The following is a 26,601-nucleotide window of genomic DNA, read 5'->3' as shown; positions in this document are numbered from 1 at the left end:
TTAGGAACTTCTTCCTAATGTCCAACCTAAACCTCCCTTGCTGCAGTTTAAGCCCATTGCTTCTTGTTCTATCCTCAGAGGCCAAGAAGAACAAGTTTTCTTCCTCCTCCTTGTGACACCCTTTTAGATACCTGAAAACCGCTACCATGTCCCCCCTTAATCTTCTTTTTTCCAAACTAAACAAACCCAATTCTTTCAGCCTTTCTTCATAGGTCATGTTCTTTAGACCTGTGATCACTCTTGTTGCCTTTTCTGGACGCTCTCCAATTTCTCCACATCTTTCTTGAAATGTGGTGCCCAGAACTGGACACAATACTCCAACTGAGGCCTAACCAGCGCAGAGTAGAGCGGAAGAATGACTTCTCGTGTCTTGTTCACAACACACCTTATGGTAATAATAATATAAGTATTTCCCCATCTTAGCATGCACCCCAATCATCTTCCAAGTCTTCAACAGACCCCTCTCCCCTCCCTATATCTTTCCTCTTCATCCCTTACAGCTGTACTACTCACATTCAACCAGTTTTGCTTGCCATCTCCAATGGCATCTTCTACTTAGAAGTGAATCAGACAATACACTGTGGATAGGAAGGGGAAGGATGACGGAAGGAGGATCTCTAATCACCTCTATAAGTCCTTGAAATGACATTTTTCAGTGTTACTCACCTTGCAACAACCTTTTTAGGAAAGGCAACTTCATTTATTAGCCTTCCTATTCATCCACTATGTCAGCACTGGAAGTCTGATGCTCATACATTTACAGGGCTCCAGACAGAGCAGCAAGGAGTTATTAGTCCCAAACGGGGTGTTAATTTTCTTTTCAATTACTTATTTCTGCACTTTGAGAATACAAGGGAAAATCTGTAATTGATGTAACAAAAAAAGATTCAAGCACAGCAGATACTAAACAGTGGCCACGTGGGAGGAGAAAGGAAAAATAAAAGATTAAGAGATACAGGTGCTGTGTTTTATTTCCCTACTGTTACTGCTATCCACACAAATAAAAGCACTGGAAAGAAATAGTACCTTTCAGTCTAGAGGAGTGGACCTACCCAAAGGAACAGATAAAGAAGCCCAGAGCTTCAATAAGCTATATTTCACTATTTCATACACTCTTCACTTTCCTAACCCACACAAATAGCAACAAGAATAGAGCCGTATAATAACTGTAACCGTAAACTGGTCTTTTCTTCTTTGCTGCCTACAATGATTCATACAAAGTCTTCTTATATTTTAATAAAGCAGTAGCATGTTAATCTCTGAGATCACATTAGAAAAATATTAAGAGAACACAGTGGAAGTACATAGTGTGTTTTGATATACATCTCTGAATAGAATTCAGGAACAAAGATTCCCATATGCCAAGAAGCTCTTTATTAGCTGATAGCAAAGGCAATTAAATAAAATATAATTAAACTGGGAAAAGATTTATTTTACATTTTTAAATGTGCTGTCTGTCAAACTATGCTCCAGTTAATTAACTGCACACACCCATGGATTTCACCTTTTAATAATCTGCTGTCATGCTAAAATACTTTCTGCTAGAATGGAGTTGAATCACCAGCCAATCGTATGTTCTATATGACTTTTTCAATATTATAGAGAAGAAAAAGTGTAAATGATTCTTAAATAATTTCTGACCAGTTAAGTCCAAAGAAAACAGAAAATGAATGTCATTCAAATTCCTGAGAGGCAATAAAATAAATACTCAAATATCTGCATAGTTCACTTTATAATCTCCAAAATGGAAATGCTCTCAATGGACCTATAAGGTGTTCATTGGCTGTGTGTTTTTGGTTTATTGCTCTAAAGACATGTAGCTCAACAAAGCAGTTAAATCAAAGCTGTAATATTGTTAATTTATTATTATTATTATTATTGTAGGATCTAGCTTTGGTAGATGTGATAGTTCACGAGTAGTGCAGTAGTACTACCTGGGGGACTAAAGACTGAGGTCACAGGACAGTGTACATTGTCTATTTATTAGTTAAGTTACAGTTCTTTCGTTATTTAAATAGATGGGATTTAGTATTTCCACAGTATCATTTAATGCTTCCATTTAGCTATTGGGCTCCCCCTCCCATTCCATGGCACTGATCAAGTTATTGGGCTACTTCTGCGTGTTACAATCATTTGGGGTAAATATGTCCCTCCCTCGAGTTTGTAAAAAGTAACAGACTTTGGACTGAAAAAGGCAAGTAGGGAATTCTACTTCCCATAAGAGATTTGGGAACAAACTAGGAAACTGAAGTGCCTTCACCATATAAAACCATTATCAATCATTAACCTAAGGGCCTCATTCCTTACTCTCCCACTAAGAAAATTCACTAGAGAAATGTCTATCAACTTCCTTAACAGCAACTTTGAGCCCTAAAAGTGGTTTGTTTTCAAGAGCTATTTCATTGCTTTGTCAACAGTAATTAATGGAAAACTATTCCATACAATAGCCTCCCAATAAAAAAAGTCACATACAAAGCACCTTTTCATCTTTTCTGTGCACTAAACAGCCAGTAACTTTTGCCACAGAAGTACTGCTGCTCATACAGCAATACAGTGATTTCCCTGTGGAGTGCCAGGGACTGACTTTAAACAAAAACATATTTCCCCTCGTGTTCAGAAGCCCTCAGAAGTGGCGAAAGAAAGATATGCTATTAGGAGAAAGGGTGCCTGTACATTTGACTCCCTCAGTGTCTGCCATGGCGCCCTTTCCAAAAGGCACCTGTACTGCCCTCAAGGTGGAATCACACAGTTCACTTCTACAGTGGTTCTCCACATATCAGCATTCCTGTTCACAAACTGTCTCCTCAGCAGATCCAATGGGATTTGGGTCAGACTATCAACTTCTGCCCGGGACTGGAATAAAATTAAAGCACCATACTAAAGAACAGCAAGTTTAAAACAACGTATTATGTATTTAGCCATAGGAATATAATCCAGGAAAAGAACATTAAAAAGCCAGTGAGGCCTATACACATTATGGCTGTTTCTATTTCTTCTAAAAGTGGCATGCTAATAAACAGCCCAATATATGCTAATGAGGTGCGGATGCAAATCCCCAGCACCTCATTAGCATAAGGTCACCTGATTTGAAGTCCGGAAGACACTCTTCCGGACTCCAAAACAATGCATAGAAGTGCGGCCCCTGGAGGGTGTCTTCTGGAAGGAAGTCCTTCTTCCAGAAGCCCCTTCTTCCTGAAAATTCTTGGGAAGAAGGGGCCTCCAGAAGGAGGACTTCCTTCCAGAAGACCCCCTGGAGGCCACACTTCTACACATTATTTTGGAGTGCGGAAGACTATCTTCTGGACTCCAAATCACGTGATTTTATGCTAATGAGGTGCCAGGAATTTACATCCGTGCCTCGTTAGCATATGTCAGGCTCTTTATTGGCATGGCACTTTTGGAGGAAAGTGGCATGTGTAGAAACAGCCTATGTGTCTTCTGTCTGAAGTGACCTTCAGCTACTGACACCGCCCTAAAATTAATAAATTAATAGTTGGGAAAGTTTGCTTTAATGTTCCCTTTTTCTTTGGCCAGTCACTATTCAGTCTTCTGTTTAGTAGATCCCTTCTATGATTCTAGCCCTCTGGAGAGGCTGTTGGTAGTCTCTTTTCCTCATGGTGGTTCAGAGTCTTGTGAGTCAGAGGCCAGAAACCCTAGTGAAGGGTCAATAACTTGCAGCCCTCTTCCTGAGGTTGGTAGAGAAACCCACTGCTCAAGATCACCATCCAGGGATCCTGTATGAAGCAGTTAGGGTCTTTCTCCTCTGGAGGGTCCAAGCTTCCCAGAAAGCTTCCCAGTCAGTTAGGCTGCATCTACACTAGCAAGTCCTTTTGGAAAATCAGCCCTCTTCTGAAACTGCAAGCAGAGCTTCCTTACACAGAATGCACTCTTTTGAATTCCTTCCAAAAGAACGTGGCACTTCTTCTGGAGGTCCTCTTCCTCTCCCTAATGAGGAACAGTGCCTTTTTGCAAAAGATTCTTTCAGAAAAAAGCATGCGTAGACACTCTGGGGGCCCTTTGTTCAAAAGAGCAGTCTTCATGGCAGCAGATTTTTCAGTCCCTGGCCTGTTCTTTCGGAAGAGTGGGGGCTGTGCGGATGCTCTCTTTCAAAACAGCAGATCACTCTTTTGGTCTGTTTTTTTGGTGTGTGGATGTGCTCTTTCAAAAAAAGGGTTTCCATAAGATCATCTTTTGAAAGGTCACTGTAATGTAGATGCGGCCTTACTGAAAAGCTGCCCCTCCCAGTGGTTCCTTAGCCTCTCTGGCAGCAGCCCATCACTTCTGACCTGTAAACTTTTTCAACTGTTCTAAGCTGTTGCTGGACCCCTAACTATCCAACAATATGGAGACAACGCATCACTCTGTGACCCTTTCACAGCCAGAGCATCACAGCAGCTGTATACCCTGTGACAGCCCTCCTCTCACCTGAGGCATCCCCTCCAGTACTGAGACTGGGCAAGGCACACCTGAAGGAGGATTGTTAAAGATCTTTCTCTCTAATACAGCTTTTTAAAAATTCAGAAAAAAAGTAGATTTTTTAACTTTTATTTAACAAAGTAAAGATCTGATATGTGAAGTGGGTCATTAACAAGTCTGATACTCTATCATTACTGCTAACAAGTCAAAGATTGTGTTTCAGCTATATAAAGATGAGAGTAAGAACATACTGCAACTCTTCTTTGCTTTAGAAAATTCAGATTTAGAAATTTCTCTAGATTCTAATTCTACATCTTGGAATCATCTCTACTACTCCACTACACTCTGATTCACATATTTGTAATCTAGCACTACAGCCCATAACCACAGTGTTTATGAACTGGTAGATAAGGTACCAGTTTCACATGGTTTTATTCTAACTGAACAATCTTAATTCAAAAACAAAATATATTATATAGACACATATATACACCCAGAGAACGGTATTTGTAGTATTTAAATACTAAACGATTGTTTCAAGGTTGTGTGATGGGAGTCAAGAATTCCATACCTATATTTTGCTGCCATTCTACCAAAAAGAAATGCCTTCAGTATTTACAAAGGTCTTTTGCAAAGGGGATATTCTATTTTATCAACTGCTCTGGCCACTTTCATCTACTCCATTCTCCTAGTCCAGAGAGGACTTATTTGAAACTTGCCTGGACTGGAGGAACAGTGGGAACAGAATAAAAGAGGTGGAGGGTGAACAGGGAAGAAAGGTCTGTAATCACAAGAACATTCTCCTGAAGAACCTGTAACTAAGCCCAGTATTCTCCGGTTTTAACATGCTTTTCCCGTCTAGCAAACAGGTGGGAAATCTGACGGCACAGCATGTACCTTTATCATCATATAGTAGTATATCCACTTAGGAGAGAATAGCCTTCTATTGCTGCCTGATGTTCCTTTAGCTCAAGTGGTAGAAGACAACACTTCAGATCTAAAGATCCAAACTTTGCTGCTAAATTGTGCAGGAAATTAATGTGTTTCCACATGATGGAATTTGTATATGCAATTATTAGTTTTTTTAAAAGTAGGAAATTACATTTTAAAATTGTTGAAGAACACAAATGATGTAAAGTCAAGAACTCAAATTAGAAAATTCGTCAGTTGAGGTTGCTCAGGTCATGCTAACAGTCTTTAATCAAATGACCACACGCCATTATTTCCCCATGTGACTCCTGCGTCATTCAGTGCCCAGGACTGTACTCTAGGAATGAACCGTTAGTACGATTTCATTCCTACTTGTGGCAGAAGTTGAAAGAGGCACAGTGAGTGAATCTGGGAAATTCAGGATGGGAGAGCATGGTTTCACAGTTAAAAAGATATTAGGAGACTATACTAAGTTGCCACATTTTTGAAATATGTGGCATACCATCTAACATGCACTTGGATGTCCTGACCTCTCCCCTTCAACCACAAAAGTTAGCACCTAATTAATTTAGCATCAATACCTATGAAGCTGACAAAATGGGTGTGTATTTTTTTTTAAATAAAGCAAGTTTGAAACCATCATTTTTAAACCTCAGTACAGGACAACAGGCACCAGGTCCAATGCATTGCTACTGATCGCTCTCATGAGAAAGATGAGCAGAAAACATAGTTTTGATGTGAGATCAGTGTTGTGAGGAAGAGGGGGCACTATGAAAAATACTGAGCAGATATTGGTTGAGGTTGTATAATAATGTAATTCACTACCCAATTTATTTTTTCAATTTATTCTTCTTGAGGCAGCTTCCAGCTTTTTGCCCCCTTTCTCTCTCCATCTTGGATGTGCAAATGAAAAAAAGCAAATGAAAACTGTGAGTGCAAAATATTTTTCTCAGTTTTTTTAAGATGTTCAAGAACTGGCATCTGAGCCAGGAATGAGAAGAGCCCAGTAAGGCTCTACCTTAGATCTTTTGTTTTATAAGGAGAATTTTTTTCTTAAGAGACCAGAAGATTATCTGTGCCTGACTAATTGAGAATAACAGAACATACACAAAGAATTGTAGCAATTAAACTCCCTAAAATGTTCATTTAAGTCATTTTTTCTGGACAGTCATTTTTAAAAAGTCAGTACTCCTTGAGGAATTGTGCAATGGAGAATTTTGCAATAATTCTTGTTCTTTGGATACAATTTCCTTTTTCCCACTGAAATGTGCTACTGTGCTGCTACCTATCACAAAGATGACTAGGCTTGGGAGAGCCCAGCTCACATATAGAAGATAATATGCAGGGAAGGATGAGAGCTAGAAAGTTCCTCCTAGCAGCTGCAGTTCCAGGCATATCCTGGAGAAAGGAGATGGTGGGGCACCAGAAACACCACACACGCCTGGGTCTGAGCATCAGGCTGTTTCCTCCTCCATATCTTTAGGCTCTGGGAGAGGAGAAGGGGCCAGTATCAGGCCAGAAGGCCCCCACAGCTGGGATGGGGTGAGAAGAATTGGAATGGGGCTGGGGCAGACAAACAGGAACTGCGTTATCCTAGGAGGTTTCTTGAACTCTACCCTGGGGGAACGTGTGTGTTGAGGGGGAGTGTTGCAGACAAACTTCTTAACAGGTATTTTGAAATAAAATTACCAAAATAATTAACATTAAATAATCATGCCTGTTTAATTTCTGAAAAAAAATGCAGAATTTTAAATACTGTGTGTAGAATTGTTTTGGTGCTGAATTCCCCCAGGAAGAAACTGAATTTTATCCACCACATTACATAAACAATTTGGTCCTACTTAGGTACTTAATTAACCCAATGATAGCACATTATTCCAAATGATTAAATTTAGTCCAAAGTATATGGAAAGAGCAATGATAAGAGTGCTAGAATTTACAGTTTTGACAGGAAATGGTGAAATGTTGGGATAATGAATGTAACTGACTTAAAGAAATTAGTGAAGAATTTGGATATCTTAGCATCAACTTAAGTGATAAATTCTATCTCTAATATTAGTTTTGCCATTGATTCACTAGCTAAAATCTTGGCTGCACTAGAGTTACTTAGATTTAGTGCAGGGTAAAACAGCAGAATTTTACCATTTACCACTAATTGACTGGAGTTCACAATACTAAGAAGACAAGTAAATAATCATTTGTCAGTTTCTCAAATTATTTTAAAAGACTCAGCAAGCCGTAAAATATTTCATATCTGTTGCATCTTGGAATGACAGAACACTAGAACTGAAAGGGACCTCAAGAGGTCATCAAGTCCAGTTCCCTGCCCTCTTGGAAGGACCAAGCACTGTCTAGACCAATGGTTCTTAACCTGGGATGCATGCACCCCCTTGGGGTGTGTGATGTCCTTTTTGGGGGTGTTAGAAGTGCCAGAAGTTTTAGGAAGATAAATCACTGAAAACAATAATTAAGCACAGGCATGTAAATATAACTACTTTGTTACATCAAACTTATGTATTTATTAACATTATTATTTTTTAAAATTACTACTGTAATATACACACAAATACATTTATTTTCAAGTTTTTAAGCTAATTGTAGTAAAATTATCTCACTACAAAATACAATGTACCACTACATTGCAGGATATTTCTTGATGCATGCACAGATGATTATGTTTGAATCCAGTTAGTTGCTGACTGTTAGCACGTCGGTTACAGTTTACTTCCACAGCAAAGCTCTGCAACATCTCTGGGTGGTACTTGAGTATTTTTGTATGCCTACTGTACTATCATTTGTGGTGAGTAATAACATAAAACTATTTTACATATATTTAATATGCATTTAAAAGTGTATAGGTCCCCCCACTCCATTTTTTTTTTCATTTCAGTAACACTTGCCATGTTGAAGAAATGCAAGCGGAATGATGACTATGTTCATTACAGTTTCACTTGTACGACAGAGAAGGATGGAACTCAATGACTGCAATGTGTACTGTGCAGCTCGTTGTTTTCAAATGCCAATCACAAACCATCAAAGCTGTCTGAACATTTCGACACACTGCATGGTGGTGCAGCTGCTGGACAGGACCTGGACACCCTGAAGTCAAAGAGGACACAATTTGATTGTAGTGGAACCATCAGGACGTTTGGGTTTGTGCCAATTGAGAAGGCCCTGTTACAAGCATCCTATCAAGTTGCATATTTGTGTGCCAAGGAAAAGAAGCCTCATACAATAGCTGAGGAATTAGTGAAACCTTGTGCATTAGAAATGGCAAAAACAGTATTGGGACCAGATGCACAAAAGAAGCTTCAGCAGGTTCCCTTGTCAAATGACATGGCCCATTCTAGATGAACCAGGATATCTTGCAGTAAGTTACAGATGATATCAAAGCTATTCCTCTTAAAGTAGGTATTCAGCTGGGGAGTAAACTGACGCTGATGGCTTCAGTCAGCTGTTGGCATTTGTGTGGTATGAAAAGTAGAAAGAAATCTTAGATGAATTCCTGTTCTGTGAACCATTGCAATTAACTACAAAAGGAATCAATGTGTTCAATCTCGTCAAATACTTCTTTTTGAAGCATAAGATAACGTTTGATGTGTGTGGATCAATTTGCACCAATGGTGCCCCTGCCATGCTAGAAAAAATTCCAGATTTGTTGCCTATGTAAAGAAAGAAGTACCTCATATCATGATCACACATTGTATGTTCACTGTCATGCACTTGCCGCAAGGACTTTGCCTGCAAAAGTGAAGGATGTTTTGTCTAGTGTGGTGAGTACAGTAAACTTCATCAGAGAACGTGCTCTGAATCATTGCCTCTGCTATGCTTTTTGCAAAGAAATTGGTGCTGAGCATACTGTCCTTCTATTCCATACAGAAGTGAGGTGGCTTAATGCTTACTTGTATTTTTGAAATGTGCAAGGAAATAAGTCAGTTTCTTTGCAACCAAAGCAGTACTTTAGCTGATGATTTCAAAAATAGAGAGTTTATCCTTGGACTAGTGTACATGGCAGATGTATTCACATACCTAAATGAGCTCAACACATCTATGCAAAGACCTGAGATGAACATGGTAACGACCAGAGAGAAGTTATCTGCTTTTATTTGGAATCTTCCTGCTTGGATAAAGCATGTTGAGAAAAGAAATTTCACTAACTTTCCTTTGCTTGAAGAAACAGTTGTTTCAGAAAATGAAGGAATGACCATTGCAACTGAAGTGACAAAGTATTTGAAACAGTTGAGTGACTCTTTCCGAGGATAGTTTTCCACAGGAGATCTTGATGTGGAAAAGAAATGGATACTGGAATCATTTCTTTCTAACCTGGACTCCATCAACAACAGTGATTTGATGAAAGATGATCTCACTGAATTATGAGCCAACGGATGAATCTGAATGGAGTTTGATACAATGAAGCTTGAGAATTTCTGGTGTGCTCAACTAGCATGGTTTCCACAACTGGCAAAGACAGCGCCGGAGATGCTTGTGCCATTTGCAACTACATACTTGTGAGGGATAGGATTTTCATCACTCTGACACATCAAAACAAAGGCCACAAACTGCTTGAATGCGAGTGATGATGTGTGTGGCTATTTCAAAAAACAATTCCTCGTGTCTCAAACATCATTAAGCAAACGCAACAACAGAAGAGTCAATGAGCCAGTTAACTTTAAAAAAGTGTGTAATTTTTCATGTGTTCTTAATTTTACTGTGAAATTAAAATAAAGATATAATTCTCTCTCTTTTATTCTATAGTTATGATATAGCTTATGTTTAAAGAACTGACCTACTTCAACGAGCTTTGATAAGGGAGGTGAGAACATATTTTGAGAACCAGAAGGGTGCAGGCCGCAGTAAAGGTTAAGAACCACTGGTCCAGACCATCCTTGATAGATATCTATCTAACCTGCTCTTAAAAATCTCCAGTGATGGAGATTCCACAACTGCCCTAGGTAATTTATTCCAGTGTTTAACCACCCTGACAGTTAGGAACTTTTTCCTAATGTCCAAACTAAACCTCCCTGGCTGCAGTTTAAGCCCATTGCTCCTTGTCCTATCCTTAGAGGCCAAGGAGAACAATTCTTACCTCTCCTCTTTTAGGTACTTGAAAACTGCTATCATGTCCCCTCTAAGTCTTCTCTTTTTTAAACCAAACAAGCAGAGTTCTTTCAGTTTTCCCTCATAACTCATGTTCTCTAGACCTTTAATCATTCTTGTTGCTCTTCTCTGCACCTTCTCCAATTTCTCCACATCTTTCTTGAAATGTGATGCCCAGAACTGGATACAGTACTCCAACTGAGGCCTAATCAGCCAGAGTAGAGTGGAAGAATGACTTGAATGTAGTCTTGCTCACCACACTCCTGTTAATGCATCCCAGAATCTTGTCCACTATGACCCTCTAACTCCCTTTTCACAGTACTCCTTGCTAGACAGTCATTTTCCATTCTATATGCATGAAGCTGATTGTTCCTTCGTGAGTGGAGTACTTTATTAAACTTCATCCTGCAGACCATTTCTCCAGTTTATCCAGATCATTTTGAAGTATGACCCTATCCTCCAAAGAAGTTGCAACCCCTCCCAGCTTGATATCATCTGCAAACTTAATAAACATACTCTCTATGCCAATATAAAAATCATTGATGAAAATATTGAGTAGAACCAGTCTCAAAACACACCCCTGCGGAACACCACTTGTTATGCATTTCAGCATGACTGAGAACTATTAATAACAAGTCTTTGAGAAAGGTTATCTAGCCAGTTATGCACTCACCTTATAGTGGCCCCATCTAAGTTGTATTTGGTTAGTTTATTCATAAGAAGATCATGTGAGACCATGTCAAATGCCTTATTAAGTCTAGGCATACCACATCCACTGCTTCTTCATTATCCACCAGACTTGTTTTCCTGTCAAAAAAAGCTATCAGGTTCCTCTGGCATGATTTGTTCTTTACAAATCCATGCTGACTGTTACCTATTACCTTATTTTCTTCCAGATGTTTGCAGATGAATTCCTTAATTATTTGCTCCATTATCTTTCCTGGCACAGAAGTTAAACTGACTGATCTGTAGTTTCCTGGGTTGTTCTTTTCTCCCTTTTTATACATGGGAACTGTATTTGCCCTTTTCCAGTCTTCTGGAATCTCTCCTGACTTCCAGAACCTTTGAAAGACGATAGCTAAAGGCTCAGAAACCTCCTCTATCAGCTCCTTAATTATTCTAGGATGCATTGTATGAGGCCCTGGTGACTTGCAGACCTCTAATTCTTCTAAGTAATTTGTAACTTGTTCTTTTTTTATTTTATCCTCTAAACCTACTCCCTTCCCACTACCATACATTATGTTAGACATTTCTGCATCAGCCTTCTTGGTGAAGACCAAAAAAATAAGTCATTAAGCAACCTCAGCCATTTCCTGGTTTCCTCATAGTGTTTCTCCCCAAACACTGAGTAGTGGGCCTACCCTGGCCTTGGTGTTCCTCTTGCTTCTAATATATTTATAGATTTACTTCTTGTTTCCCTTTATGCCTCTAGCTAGTTTAAGCTCATTTTGTGCCTTCGCCTTTCTAATCTTGCCCCTGCATATATGCATTGTTTGCTTACATTAATCTTTTGTAATTTCCACTGTTTATATTACTCCTTTTTGATTTTGAGATGCTGTGAAGTCTCCTAGCTAAACCAAGGTGGTCTTTTTCCATACTTTTCATCTTTCCTATTGCAGTGGTACAGCTTGTTTTTGGGACCTTAAGAATGTCCCTTTGAAAAACTGCTAACTCTCTTCAGTTGTTTTTAATCTTAATCTTGCTTCCCATGGGACCTTAACTACCAGCTCTCTCTCTCTGAGTTTACCAACATTTGCTTTTCTGAAATCCGTTGTCTCTATTTTGGATGCTATGCTCTGCTTTCTTATGTGCTCACACATCTCTCTCTCTTCACTCTGATGGCTTGCCTATACTTACTGGAATTTTGATGCACTGGCAGTTGATCTTCTGGGGTTTGATTTAGCACACCTAGTGCAGCTTTGCTAAATCGAATGATCAGGGTGCCACTATCAACCCCCAGTACTCCTGGCAGCGTATCCACTGTGGGGATAGTGACAAAAGTTGACTTAAGACACGTTGACTCCAGCTACGCAATTTTCATAGCTGGAATTGCTTATCTTAAATCAATTTCTCCCCCAGTGTAGACCTGGCCTCTTACCCACATACAGCAGAGGGCAGAACTGGCCAGGAAGTAAAACTAAGGGATATTTTAATCTTTTCAAGTCTTCTCCCTCTTTGCTTTCATTTCTGACCTTTTCTTATCCCTTTATCCAGCCTCCTCATTCTATTCATTCCACAATTTAGTAAGGTCAGCTCCGAGCAACTCCATCTCTCACTTCAAAAATCCCCATGACTCTTTTCTCTGCAGCCTGCTCACTAATTCTACTAAAATTTCCTCCCTTTTGCAAACAGCAATCATTCTAGAGTCACTGGCTAGGCTGAGTGGAATTTTTTGACAAACCATTTGTTGTAAAATGCTGATTTGTTCAAGCTGAAACCTTCAAATTCTGAGAAGGTTTCTTAGTTACAGAATTGAATTTACGGTCAGACTGAAAGACATCCATGCCAGAATAGCCAGTAACACAGTGGTCTGGATATTCACCACATATGTGAGAGAGCCAGGTTCAAGCCCCTGCTTGAAATAAAACATGTCCAAAGTGGGCTTCCTAACACCAGGCCATTGACTATTTTATGGTGGAACTCTTAATTTTTGTGAAAATATTTGATGGAGGACTCTTTTTATTCCCGAACTGAAGGAAAGCATTTTCAAAATCTCAAAGTATTTCACAATATGGAAATTGTATGGTCCACCTTAGCTACCACAGTTCAAAATTATTTTGGGCTGGTATCTCTTCTTATGACTTCACTAGATTTCTCCATGTTAATGGCACAGACTGTATTATGCATTTCTTGCTTAAGATTTGTTTACTCATGCATGGTTTTGAGATCTTGAACAGTGCAGGACACAGTGTCAAACTTGGTGAAACCACAACAAGAATATGGTAAGCAACAGGATCCAGTGAGGAGAGGTAGACTTCGATGACATATAGAGAACATCTTGAGTCAGACATGAGGGTCGTTTATTTAGACAGCCAAATTTTCAGTAAGTCATTTGGAATTTGTGCTGACTATTGAGACTGTATTAAGGAATAGGCTCAAAGGATCAAAACAGTCATATGATACAACAGCAGAGAGACATAAAAGATTGACTTGTCTATTAAGCTGTCATTAGATAAGCAAACAAAAATGACACATGGAATTATAACCTTGCTTATACCCATTTCCGCAGAATACTCCTTTTTTTAAAAAATCCATTAAAGGTGAAGATGCTGTTAGCACTCTGCTTAGATTCTTTGATTTGGAGCGAAAAGAGAATCCACCGCAGAAAAAAAAGAATTATGCAGGGCCGTGAGGGGGCAATTATTAGCTTTACCAATAAAAAGAGAAGAGCTGAACAAAACAAGCTGTATACGTTTAGTTGATTGTAAAGTTAAAACACATGAATGAAAACTGAAATTCTCGGTCAGTCTTTCATGTCAGGGAATGGAGCCTGCAATTAGATTAATTACTGATAAAGACATGGCTTTAACTTTAATTATGTAAATGTTTCATGACTGTACATAAACATGCATTCTGTGATTCTCTTCTTCCATTAGAAAATCAACTACAGCTATCCAGCCAAGTATCTCAATACTGATGTCCTTTTATTTTGCAGCCAGACAGAAGGAGCATTTTGGATGAGAACACAAGTTAATATGAAGCATTGCAGAGAATAATATTCTTAAATCTGGATGTCCCTCTCATATTTTGGCATACTTAACTGAAAGGTAAGCTTCAGTGTAAACAGAAGCATTTGATGGTCATAATTATGGGAAAAAATGTCTTTACAATCTGTATCATGTGTTCAAAATACAAGTATTATAGAGGAACCACCTTCTGAAAAATGAGCAATAAGAAGAGTCAGTAATAGATAATACCTGAATTCAAAGTTTAATCTTCCAGAGGAGTAAGAGCCTTCCTAAGAAGCAATTTAGCAAAAGCCTTTTCTTTTCACTGTCAAGTGTTACTCAGTGTGTCAACATTCAAATGCCTTGACAACCAATTCTCCTTGGACACTACTATCCCAATCTGCAAAGTTGCCATCAAGGTACAATTCTCTAAAGTAACCTGCTGTCTGAGCTCCCAATCCTTCACAAGATAACTGCTACACCAGAGGTCACTTGTCTGACAAACACGACATGTCTGTAGTAGTCTTGCTAGCACCACTTTGTAAGCTTGAAATTACTCTTCCTTCCACACAAATTGATATTTTGCCCCCCCCAATGTATTTTTGAATATGCATTAAAGAAAACTGCATTTGTTATAATTCATTCATTAAGAGCCACGTACTACTTTTGACCAAAGTGCAGAACTCTACAAATGCGAATGACATGTTCTTCACTGGACTGGGGTGTCTAAAAGGGTGAAATTAGTGATAAGGCTTTTAAAAATATTCTAAATTTCCTTCATCTCCGATTTGTTGTTTATAAAACAGTTCCTCTCCCTGTTTGCCTGATTACACATAGAGCAGAGGTAAAAGTTTCAGGGATCATAACATTAACTAACTTCTGCCATTGTTATAATTTTCTGCAGTTTTTAAATGGCACATAACCTTAATTTACTTTATATCTCTCAGTGAAATTATCCACTTTAAAATAGAAAAGCATGTAATAGCACATTGTTAGCCAAGCTTCTACAGGCTTCCTAACTCACATATGAAAATTCGATGTTGAACATCTCTAGTTAGACACTCTCATGTCCAGCAACATTGTAATCCAGCAAGATTTTAGTCAGCCATATGACCCATTGTCATGAATGTGGCTAAGTTTCCCATGTAAAGTTTGTTTCCAGCCACCAGTACTGACTCTGAGTATTCTGTGCTGGTGTTTAACTGTAATTTAGCCTAAATGTCTTCTAAGAGACCATTAAGCAGTGGAAGTGTTGGTAATGTGCTAGACAATATTGACCTCTCACGGTCTGGCATAATTCTCCCGTTTAGCACTGGTCACGTCTCGAGGGTGCTGAATGAGAGAGGTTCAACCTGTAGTATTATTACAGTAGGACCTCTGAATCCCATTCCAGCATCACAGCCCTGCTGTGTTAGACACTGTACAAATAGATTGCTACTGTGCCAAATTGCTTAGGTTGCTTCTACACTAGAAAGTTCTTTCAAAAGATTTTTTTGAAAGTTATTTCGATTTACTTTTGAGAGAACACTTTTTGTGTGTAGATGCTCTGCAGGATCTTTCAGATGAGCCCCCTTCTTTCAAAAGATTTTTTGAAAGAAGGGGGCTCATCTGAAAGATCCTGCAGAGCGTCTACACACAAAAAGTGTTCTCTCAAAAGTAAATCAAAAGAATGTGGTGCTCCTTTCAAAAGCACTCTTCCATTCCTCTTTCATGAAGAGCACCCCCTTTCGAAAGCTTCTTTTGAAAGAAATCATATGTAGACAATCCACGAGGCCTTTTTTTCAAAACAGCAATCCTCATGGCACCTGATTTTTTGATCCCTGGCTTGTTCTTTTGAAAGAGCAGGGACTGTGGGGATGCTCTCTTTCAAAAGAGCAAATCACTCTTTTAATCCTCTTTTTTGTGTGTGGATGCATTCTTTCAAAAGAAGCTCTTTTGGAAGAGATCTTCTGGAACGGCTTCTTTTGAAAGATCTCTGTAGTGTAGATGTAGCCTCAGAGTCCAGGCCTCAAAGTACATAAAGAGACAAAACAGACAAAATGCTATGAAGGTGGGAGACTGAATGAAACATTTATATAGAATTAGGCAGAAAAAAACAGATGCCTCAACTCACTGAATGTGACCCCCTACCATCCAACTACCTGTACATTATCTGTGCAGTTAGATTCCATTACTGGCAAGTGAATAATCCCTCCTAAAATATATTAACTATCATCCACTAGGAGGGAACAAAGATCTCAAGATCACCTGTTTGCTGCACTTGCCCACCCACTCATGCAGGTATTTATGTATGTAGACATAATCAGTCCAACACGCAGACATATTTAGAGTTCTGATCTAGTAAAACCCTGAAGCAGTGTGTAACTTCAGGCACAGGAGAAAGGTCTCAGTTACTGTATTGTCACATTGTGACCTGTGCTATTATAAGACCAACAAAAAAGAGCTGACCATAACCAAGATTTAACTTTTATACGAGAACTGCATGTAAAAACTTACCCAACTATCTTCAACTGCAGATTTCTTGCAGTATTTGCATTTTGAAGATCCTTTCCACTTTTACAGCCCAAGTCTGCCCTCCGTTGCTAGTAGAGAGAGAGAGTTCTGCTGATCCTTGTATTTGAAAAAACAATCTTAGGTGCAACAAAAACCTTACGTCACTGGTTGGTCGAAACCCCATCCCCCACCTGCCTGAAGGTTACCACACCATCCTCCTTCCACTCTCTGCCATTCATGCACAGCTCTGCCCCTCAGCAGTCCTCTGCCCAGCTCAGCTCCTTCCTCTCTCTGTCCCCCAGCAATCTCCTGCCCAGCTCTGTCCCCCAGTGTTTCTATGCCCAGCTCATCCATTTGCCCCCCATGTGGCCCTGTGTGGTCCCCCCCCCCATGCCTGCCTGGCTCCTTTCTCCCAGCCGTCGGTGCCTACCTCTGTCCCACACCCTGTCTCTTTTCCCTTCCCAGCTTGGGTCCTCCGACATCGATCCCTGCAGTCCTGTGCTCGGCTCTACCCAGAGCTTGGCTCCCTCCTTCTCTTCCCAGTCTGACTCCCCTCCATTCCCAGCCCAGCTCTCCCCTCCCCACTCACACAGCTACCACCTCTGGGCCCCACCATCAGCTGCAGATCTCAGCTCCGGGCTCTCTGCAGTCCTACCACATTGCTACAGCAGAGCTATTTGTAAGGGCCTGCGACCACTGCAAGGCTCCAGCAGGGGTGGTGGCAGTGGCAGTCCCACACCCTCTTAAGTCCCCCAGGTCCCTATGCAATTGTCTCCTTTGCTTCCCCTCCCACCAGATCAGCAGGCCTGCAGTAATGTAACAAAGGCTATGTTTTTAAGTTGCACTTTCAAAATAAAGAGATTGCTCTACAATGCTTCTATTTGGTGAACTGAAAAATACTATAATTTTTACAATGCAAGTATTTTAATAAAAATATAAAGGGAACAGCGTATATAGTTTGTTTTCTGTGCCGTAACTGAAATCAGTATATTTAAAAACGTAGGCTCATCCAAAAATATTTAGCCTCAGAGAGTTAGTCTGTACCTTTACAAAGCCAAAAAGCAGTCTTGTAGCACCTTAAAGACTAACAATATTGTTTATTAGATGATGAGCTTTTCTGGGACAGACCCACTCCCACTTCTTTAGATCTGGAAAATACTGATGACTTAGAGGAAGAGAATTAAAAAAAAAAAGAAAGATAGAAAAAATTGAAGGAGGGAAAATTGCCCGTGTAATCTGCAAGATAATAGATATCTTCTTGTGTCTGTGGTGGTTGGCATCAAACTTGAAAATAAAATTCCAATTCAGTTGTCTCCCTTTCCTAATCTGGTGTTAAAATCTTTGTTTTAGAATGCAATCACTGTGTTGAATACACTCATCCCACACTATACAAGCACAATTGGTTCCCAACTTTCTGCTCATAGGCAAAAAATCATAACAGGGACACTAAATTACCATTAAAATACATGGAAAAGTTTCTGATTGGTTCCTCGTGCTCCTAACTTGGTGAAGGAGTGGCAGCATGTGGCGCTGCTTTTGAAAGGTAAATGAACCTTGGGTTGTGGGGGTTGGGGAAGGTTACAAGCTGGGGCAGTTTGGGGACATGAGTGGGAGGGAGGGTTAAGACGTAGTGGCAGGTTGGGACCATGAGGTGGACGGGGGCTTTAAGTCTGCGGTGGTTTGGGTGTGTGGGCCAGTGGGGTGGGGGGAAGTCAGGATGCAGCAGGTTGGGTGTGTGGGGCCAGCGGGGGCAGGGGAGTCAGGCTGTGGTGGTTTGGATGTGTGGGCCCAGGCTGTGGCTGGCTGGGGTCACAGGGAGGAAGGTAAGGCTTGTATTAGCGGGGAGAGTTCACTCGTCTAGTGAACAAAGGTAGGTATATGTGTCCCTCGTTTAAGTGAGTACTCTTAAGTACAGTACTCATTTAATGAGGGATGACTGTACTGTGTCCTGCTGAATTGAAATGCTCACTTACCAGTTTATGTATATTCAGACTCCTAATGTCTGCTTTGTGTCCATTCATTCTTTGGTTAAGTGACTGTCTGGTTTGTCCAATATACGTGGCAGAGGGGCATTGCTGGCACACGATGGTGTACATCGCATGAATACAAGTGAAGGAACATGAGTTCCTGATTGTGTAACTGATGTGGTTAGGTCCAGTGATGGTGTCTCCAGTGTACATATGTGAACAGAGTTGGCAACAGGGTTTGTTGCAAGCAAAAGTTCCAGGATTAGTATTTCTGTGGTGTGGCGTGTGGTTGCTAGAGAAAATTTTCCTGAGGTTGGGCAGCTGTCTGTAGGAAAGAACAGGCCTGTCACCGAGGGCCTGTGAGAGTGAAGCATCATGTTCCAGTATAGGTTGTAGCTTGTTGAAAATGCACTGGAGGGGTTTGAGTTGGAGGCTATAGGTGATGACAAGTGGGGTTTTGTTATTAACCTTCTTGGGTCTATCTAGAAGTAGCTGGTTTCTTGGTATTCATCTGGTCCCATCAATCTGTTTCTTTACTTCTCTGGATGGGTCATTAAGTTTTATGAATGCCTGGTAGAGATCTTGAAGTTTTTGGTCTCTGTCAGTAGGACTGGAGCAGATGAAGCCAAAGAATGAATGGACACAAATCAGACATTAAGAATCTGAATACACATAAACCGATAAATTATCATTTCAATTTAGCAGGACAGAGTATTCGACCCTTAATGGTGTGCATTCTAAAACAAAGAGATTTTAACACCAGACTACAAAGGGAGACATCTGAAATGGAATTTATTTTCAGGTTTGATATCTATCACCTTGGACTCAAGGATATCAATTATCTTGCGCATTACAAGGACAATTTCTCCACTGTAGATATGTGCAGTGAACACGGACATCGCTCTTAACTTAATAGACGTTTGCAGAGGCTTTTCTTCTCTCCCCACTTTCCCACCACCTTCCTTCTGCTCTATCTAGCTGATTTGTCAGATTTTTCTTAATTCTGCTTTTTTCAAATTCTCTTCCTCTCAGTCATCAGTATTCTCCAGATCTGAAGAAGTGAGTCTGTCCCGTGAAAGCTCATCACCTGATAAGTAATACTGTTAGTCTTTAAAGTGCTATAGGACTGCTTTTTTGTTTTTCAAAAATATTTAATACATTACATTGGATATTCTACTGTTTAACCATGAAAATAAAACTGTAATTAATCACTTTTTAAAATTGTGATTAATTTTTGAATTAACTGAGATTGAGGGATTTTTTTCAGTTACAGGGAGGTCTTCATTTGCTCTGAATGTACTAATTTGATAGGAAGAGCAATAAACAGGTATCAGACATTTTGAATACCAATAACTAAATGTAAACCCGAGAAAATTTTCCTGCTCCTTCTCTCTAACTTACCATCATTGCTCTTCAAATTAAAAGTGACCCAGACTAGGCCCACCTCCCTCCACACACTAAACTCCAGATACTAACCCTTATGTCAAGCACCTTCCTTGTATTACTCTCAGCAGTATGCACTATGTCCAGCTGTAAGTGTTTTCAAGATTAGTACTCATGGGATTTGAATTTGGGTACTCCTAAAATTTTCCATTTGGGTCTGCTGCACTAGCTGCATCGCCTTGCATCAGTAATTCTCTATGACAGATTTTGCAAAGCTACAGCAGAACAGAGCAAACCAGTTTTTGCAACTGTAAAAGAGGAGTGGCTAGTTTCTACCGGTAGTATTTAATGGCTCCAAATTAAAATCTTTAATCCAATCATCCTTTTAACATTAAGAAAATTCAACTCTTCATTTTGATCCAGACTTCTAAGCCCTCTTCTCCCAAAAGCTGAGACAAGCCCTGATGTGTTATACATGTGTTACTACATTAGCTACTCATAAATAAATGCCCTACTACAGACTAGTAAGACTTTCTTCTAAAGACACTTAGAACTCTTGCATTTTTCCTTTGGAGACCTTCCAAGTGATCCTGTCAAGTTATTTAAAGCTTATCTTAAAAGAATCATAGAAATCACCTCTGTGCAACTAAAACATGAAGAATGGATTTTCACATACATGAATTACCTAGGCAGGGAAACCACAGCCAGATCATTGTTCTAACTGCACACTTTTGTCCCTTAAACACTTCAATACACACACACAGCATGGGAACAGCTCATTTATTACACTGTCGTCTTAGCCTTTGACGTGCTCACGCTTCCAGGATAACAGATAGGCTGCCAACATTCTCTTTGTCGAAGGGAGGTGGGGAAAGGATTCAAAACATTCTGTAGGGATATATGACAACCTGGCATCTATTAGTCATTTGTCCAATATATCTTGCTGTCTTATACAGATTTCTGCACTGTACTTTTCAGTCTATTAAGCTGCTATGTAGCAGCGTACATTTCACAACACTTTTGGCTAATTATGAAGCAAACCTTTATTACTTCAATTTGCCAATTGTAATTTTGTTTCACGTCAATAAAGAAATAGAAGCTTTGCATGGTATAAAAACGAACACACACTATTTTTCATTACTCTTGTGCATCATGACATAATTTAGTTATTATATTGAGATTATCATGGATTTTTAACAGATGACCAGTAGTAAACTCTGGAAAATATATTCATTCCTATCAGATTTTTACAGAGTTCCTGATAATGAGAAAGTACACAACTAGAAAAATGACAAGCCTGATTAATTCAAAAAGAGAAAAGTCATAACAAATTTTAATATAACCTAATTTTAATCATTCAACATCATTAGCATTTCAGTTCAACATTCTTTGGTTCTAAATCACTGTGTTCATCTAGATGTTTCACAAGCCAGCAATATTTACAAAGCTCAAGTCACAGAATACTATAACCTATGTAAATTAGCATGCAAGTTCAGCATAGGCTTGAGTCACGTAAACCACATCTATACTGTACATTTACATTGATGTCTGTCTATGGCCACTTTTTGTCTTGAGAGATGGTGGTTAGCAGCAGCGGTGACGCTCTATGGGTAGTATTTGAGTCTGCGGATTCTCTCGAAGCTTATCCGTCCAATATAGGATCTGCACGGTCGATTGCAATAACTGCATGTCAGTCTATTTCCGAATTCTGGAGTCTGAGAGCTTTTCCTTCTAAGGCAAAGTTCTTTTGCATGGCTTGCACATATACTATCGAAGAATGATGTGCCTTGTCATAGCAATTGTTGCCAGGTATTTCGCTCTGATGATGTACATTCCCAAGATTTCGGATGAACGTTCATGGCATTTTTGCATGTATCCTTGAATCTTAGCTTTGGTCTTCCTCTTGTTCCTGACCCACAGGACAGTTCACTGAAGAGGATTTCTTTGGGAAGACGTTCGGCACCCATTCTTCTCACATGACCAAGCCATCGTAGTCTTCTGCGGCTGAGGATCACGATGAGGCCAAGACATCTGTATTTGAAACTTTATCTTGCCAGTTGATATTCATAATTCTGTGGAGGCAGTGAAGATGGAAGCTGTTCTATTTTCTTCTCCAGGTTCAAGTAGGTGATTCATGCCTCAGAACCATATAGCAGGATACTCAATACACACACTTGGTAGATTAGTATGTTTGTTTTCATTGTCAGTTTAGGATTGTTCCATGCTCGTTTCATAAATCTGACAAAAATCTTAGCTGCCTTCCCGATTCTGATGATCAGTTCTTCATCCATTGATAGGTTTGCGGTGACAGTAGATCCAAGGTAACAGAATTGTTGAACCCCATCTAATGGGCTGTTATCCAGAATGATATTGGGTCACTGAGCTATACCTTGAACAAATACAACAGTTTTCTTCATGCAGGGAAAGGGAAAACAACCTGCGGGCTTTGGATAGAGAATCCGTCCGTGACTGTAGCATGTCTTCATTATGAGTGATGAGAGCTGCATCATCTGCGAAGAGAGTTCCCTAAAGAGGACTTACTGATCTCAGTTTTGGCCTTGAGCCTTGCCAGGTTGTAGAGAGAGCCCTCTAATCCTGCGTGGGGAATACATTGCTGGGTGAGTTTTGAAACACACAATTTAGTAGAACTGAGAAGAATACGTCGAAGAGGCTAGGGGCAAGAACACACCCATTCATTGCAAATTGTTCCCATGTAGATCCATCATACAGCACGTTTGCTTTCATGTTTTTGTGAAAGGATGTTCTGAGCTTGAGTAGGGTCTGTGGGCAGCCAGTCTTGGTTAATACTCTGTATAGTCCTGATCTATTAACTGTGTCAAACACCTGTGTTAAGTCCACAAATGCTATGACTAATGGCTTTTCCTGTTCTCTGCATTTTTTCCCTGTAGTTGTCGAAGTGAGAAAATCATGTCCATTGTTGACCTGCCAGCCCTGAAGCCACACTGTGTTTCTGGATAGACTTGATCTGCAAGACATTGATGTAAGCTGCTTCATAAAGTCTATGCTTACGTTACCAGATCCATTCTCTGATTTAACTCTTGTGCCACTTTTGCTTTACTTCTCCAGCCCCTTGAGAGGCATAGCACTTAAATCAGTGTTTTTAGATAAACAAAGATATAGTGAAAACAATGCATTGCTTACATCGACTTTCCTGATCACCAAGTGGTGTCCCACACTACTCCAATGTGACCACTCTGGAAATTTTTTTTCCTCTTCACTGCTCAGCAGCCAGAGACACAGGAACTACCCCTTCTCCTCCCCCCTGCTGCTGGAGTACTAGAAACTTTTGAATTCCCATTTCCTGTCTGATCAGCCAATCTACATCCCAAACATGCTCCAGCCTAAATTACACAGGAAGCAGGCTCAGCTCCAATCCAGCCACACAGACAGACATCTCTGGAAAACATCACATGGAGCATGAGCAACAAGGGCTACATCAGGGACATGAAGCAGTACCACAGGAAAATCAAATGGTTTTAGCAGGTCTACCAGCAGACAGCGAAGGTGAACAATCATTCTGGTTCTGCACTGCAGACATGCCACTTCTACTGTATGCTGCATGCAATTCTCAGTGGCGACACCATAACAACCTGCAAAAGCAAGAGTAGATCTCTGAGTAGTCAGAGTTCCAGGCCACGCAAGGCAACACTGAGGTCTTGGATGAGGAAGAGGAGAATGTGATACAGGTGACCAGAGGATCCATTCTCCAGGATCAGTCATAGAACAACATCATGTCCAAGCATGATACCAGGGAAGTCACCTCTGCTGAGTGTGCAATTTGAATGAATATTGGGGTAGTCGTATGTTCTTATACTCTATGCTTAATCCTTCCTCCCTCAACCCCACCCCACCCCCCAAAAAGAATGAGATACAGTGCCTATCTGCTTCCCAGTAGCTGCACCAACCAGGCAAAGAAGTGCCCCAAGGAAAGTGGTGTTTATAAAACTAGAATCCTACATAGATCTCCCCAGCAAAGTTTGATGAAATAGTCTGCAATCCATTGCAGGAGGTTTCTGGGGAGGACTTCATATCATAATAGGAGTGTTATTCCCACTAGCAGTGCTTACATTGCTGCAGAGAGCGATGCACCATGAGGAGCTGTCCCACAGTGCCACTCACTTCATTACCTCATGGGACCCAAACACTGTTTCAGGGGAGACTGGGAACGTGCTGCTACATTGATCTCAACTGCAGCCCATGATACTTTGTGCCCTTTTTCAGAAGTCTGGCATAATCATCCATGCCATCTTCTGGGAAGCATGGATCCTATTCAGCTGAGTGCTCTTCTTAATATTTCAAACACCTTGCACCTTATTCTGCAACATTTGTAGAATGCTGTTGAAGGCTTTTTCAAATCTATGAAGTTGATGAGTTGCCTCTGTCATTTAATGCACTGCTCAATGACATTACACAGGACAAAACTTTGACCTACACACCCCTAATCTTTGTGAAAGCCAGCTTGTTCTTCCCTCAGTGACTTGCCAACAGCACCTGAGAACCACTTAGTGAGGACTGTGCTTGGCACATGACGCTGTGCTAGTTGTTACAGTCACTGAGTGCTCCTTTCTTGGATTTCTTAACAATAACTCCATTAGCACCTGCTTCTCTTTACATATTGTTGTAAAGAGTGGTTGGAGAATAGTGGCTGCAAGTTCTGGGTCTGCCTTGAACAATTCTGCATTGAGGTTTGTGTGTCCTGGAGTTTTACCATTCTTTAAGGATCTTCCATTTTTGGTAGAGCAGTATTTATGTCAAGGTCTGCTTCTGTTTTAGATTATCAGCTGCTTCGTCTGGTGGTGGCCTGTTTAGAACGTCCTGAAAGTATTCTGCTCAATAAGCCTCTTGCTCCCTCTCTGTTGTAAGTACATTTCCTTGTTTGTCCATCACAGGGACACTTGTACTGGCATGATACTTTTTTTCTTTTGTTAGTGGTCACTTGATAACAAGGAGGATGTCTTCATGTCACCCTCCTATTTGCGAGTCCAATGATGGCTGATCTGAGGCGGCAGATCTTATCACGGAAGAGGCAGGTAGCTGTTGGAGGGGCATGTGGCAGTTTTTGATACTCTTTTCTTCTCCTCTGCCTCTCCTTGTCTGCACTGCAGTGGAAACTCTCAAATTGCACCACCCTTCCTCACAGATTATCGTTCTCCACTCAGGATGGCCTTGGGCATGGTTCTCCCAAGTGCCAACATCAATGCTGCATTCTTTCATGTATGCCATCAGTATGTCCTAATATCGCTTCCTCTGGCTCCCAACGCTTGTCTGTCCTTCCTCCAATTCAGAAAACAGAATCTGTTTTGGGAGGAACTGATCAGACATCTGAACCATGTGACCAGTCCAACAAAGTTGTTCAGGAATGATAATATCTTCAATGCTGGTCATGTTTGACTCTTCCATGATGCTAGTGTTCATGCACTTATCCTCCCAAAGAGATAATTAGGATTCTCCTGAGGCAGCATTGATGGTATTGTTCAAGTGTCTTCAAATGATGGTGGAATGTCGTCCAGGTTTCACATGTATACAGTAGCTTTGGAACAACCATTGAACGGTATACAAAGACTTTTGTCTAGGGATAGATGTCCCAGTTCTCAAGACCCTTTGTCTCAGGCAGGTGAAAGCAGAGCTGGCTCAGCTCAGATGATGCTGGATTTCCACATCAATGTTGACTTTCATGGAAAGATGACTTCCAAGGTATGGGAAGTGCTCCAAATTTTCCAGCAGTTCTCCATTGACCTCAATAGAAGGTACATGAGATTGTCCTGTCAGTGAAGGTTGGTGGAGCACCTTGGTCACTTTGATGTTCAGTGTGAGGCCAAGATTCTTGTATGCTTTAGCAAAGGCACTTAAGATGGTCTGAGGGGCTGTGGAAGAAAGAGAAACAACCATATTGTCATCCGCATATAGGAGTTCCATGATCGAGGTTGTGGAGGTCTTGCTTTTATCCTTCAGTGTCCTGAGATTGAAAAGCTTCCTGTTCATTCTGTAGACAATCTTCACACCATCTGGAAGCTTACCATCAATGAGGTGAAGGGGTCATGGTGATGCAGGTGCAGAACAGTGATGGGGCAATGATGCAATCTTGCTTGACTCCCGTTTTGACCTCCAAGTGGTCACTTTGGGCTCCATTGTTGCTGAATACTGTGGTAGTTGTGTTGTTGTGAAGCAGACTTAAAATGATAATTAATTTTTGGGGCAGCTGATCTTTGCGAGGATGGTCCACAGGGTGCAATGATTAACTGAGTAGAATATTTTGGTCAAGTCAATGAAACTCATACAAAAGGCTTGGTTGTGTTCATGACATTTTTCTTGCTGTTGCTGAGCAGTGAAAATCATGTCGGCTGTTCCTTAGAATGATTGGAAGCCACACTGGTTCTTCTGAGAGTGGCAGGAGTCGGTTTGCAAGGATTTGAGCTAAGATTTTCCCTGATGTTGCAAGGACGGAGATGCCACGATATATAGTAAAATGTACCCACTTGGACTGAGGTGGAGATGGACATAGGAAATGGATGTGTTGAGAGCCTCTGGATTAAGCTAAAAAAAAAAAAAACCAAGGGTGATGTCCTGCTAGGAGTCTACTACAGGCCCCCTACCCAGGTGGAAGACGTGGATGAGGCTTTTTTTAA

At 40.5% G+C, this 26,601-nt stretch overlaps 1 protein-coding gene across 4 annotated transcripts in view; it reads right to left on the bottom strand.

The window, feature by feature from the left end:
• The window catches only part of MARCHF1 (membrane associated ring-CH-type finger 1), a 553,572-nt gene that overhangs the window by 412,188 nt on the left and 114,783 nt on the right, over positions 1-26,601 (bottom strand). For 2 of the 4 annotated variants that reach the window (XM_074993077.1, XM_074993076.1), the window contains one exon: positions 16,608-16,693. The exons of the other annotated variants lie outside the window; for them this stretch is intronic. The gene's annotated coding sequence lies outside the window, so the exon portion shown is untranslated. The remainder of the gene's footprint in view (positions 1-16,607; positions 16,694-26,601) is intronic. 4 annotated transcript variants of the gene reach the window in all.

Source organism: Carettochelys insculpta, chromosome 4 (genome assembly GCF_033958435.1).
Source record: "Carettochelys insculpta isolate YL-2023 chromosome 4, ASM3395843v1, whole genome shotgun sequence".
In the NCBI taxonomy this organism is placed as follows: domain Eukaryota; kingdom Metazoa; phylum Chordata; order Testudines; family Carettochelyidae; genus Carettochelys; species Carettochelys insculpta.
The sequence above is the reverse complement of the archived record's forward strand: the minus strand, read 5'-3'. Positions and strand labels throughout refer to the sequence as shown.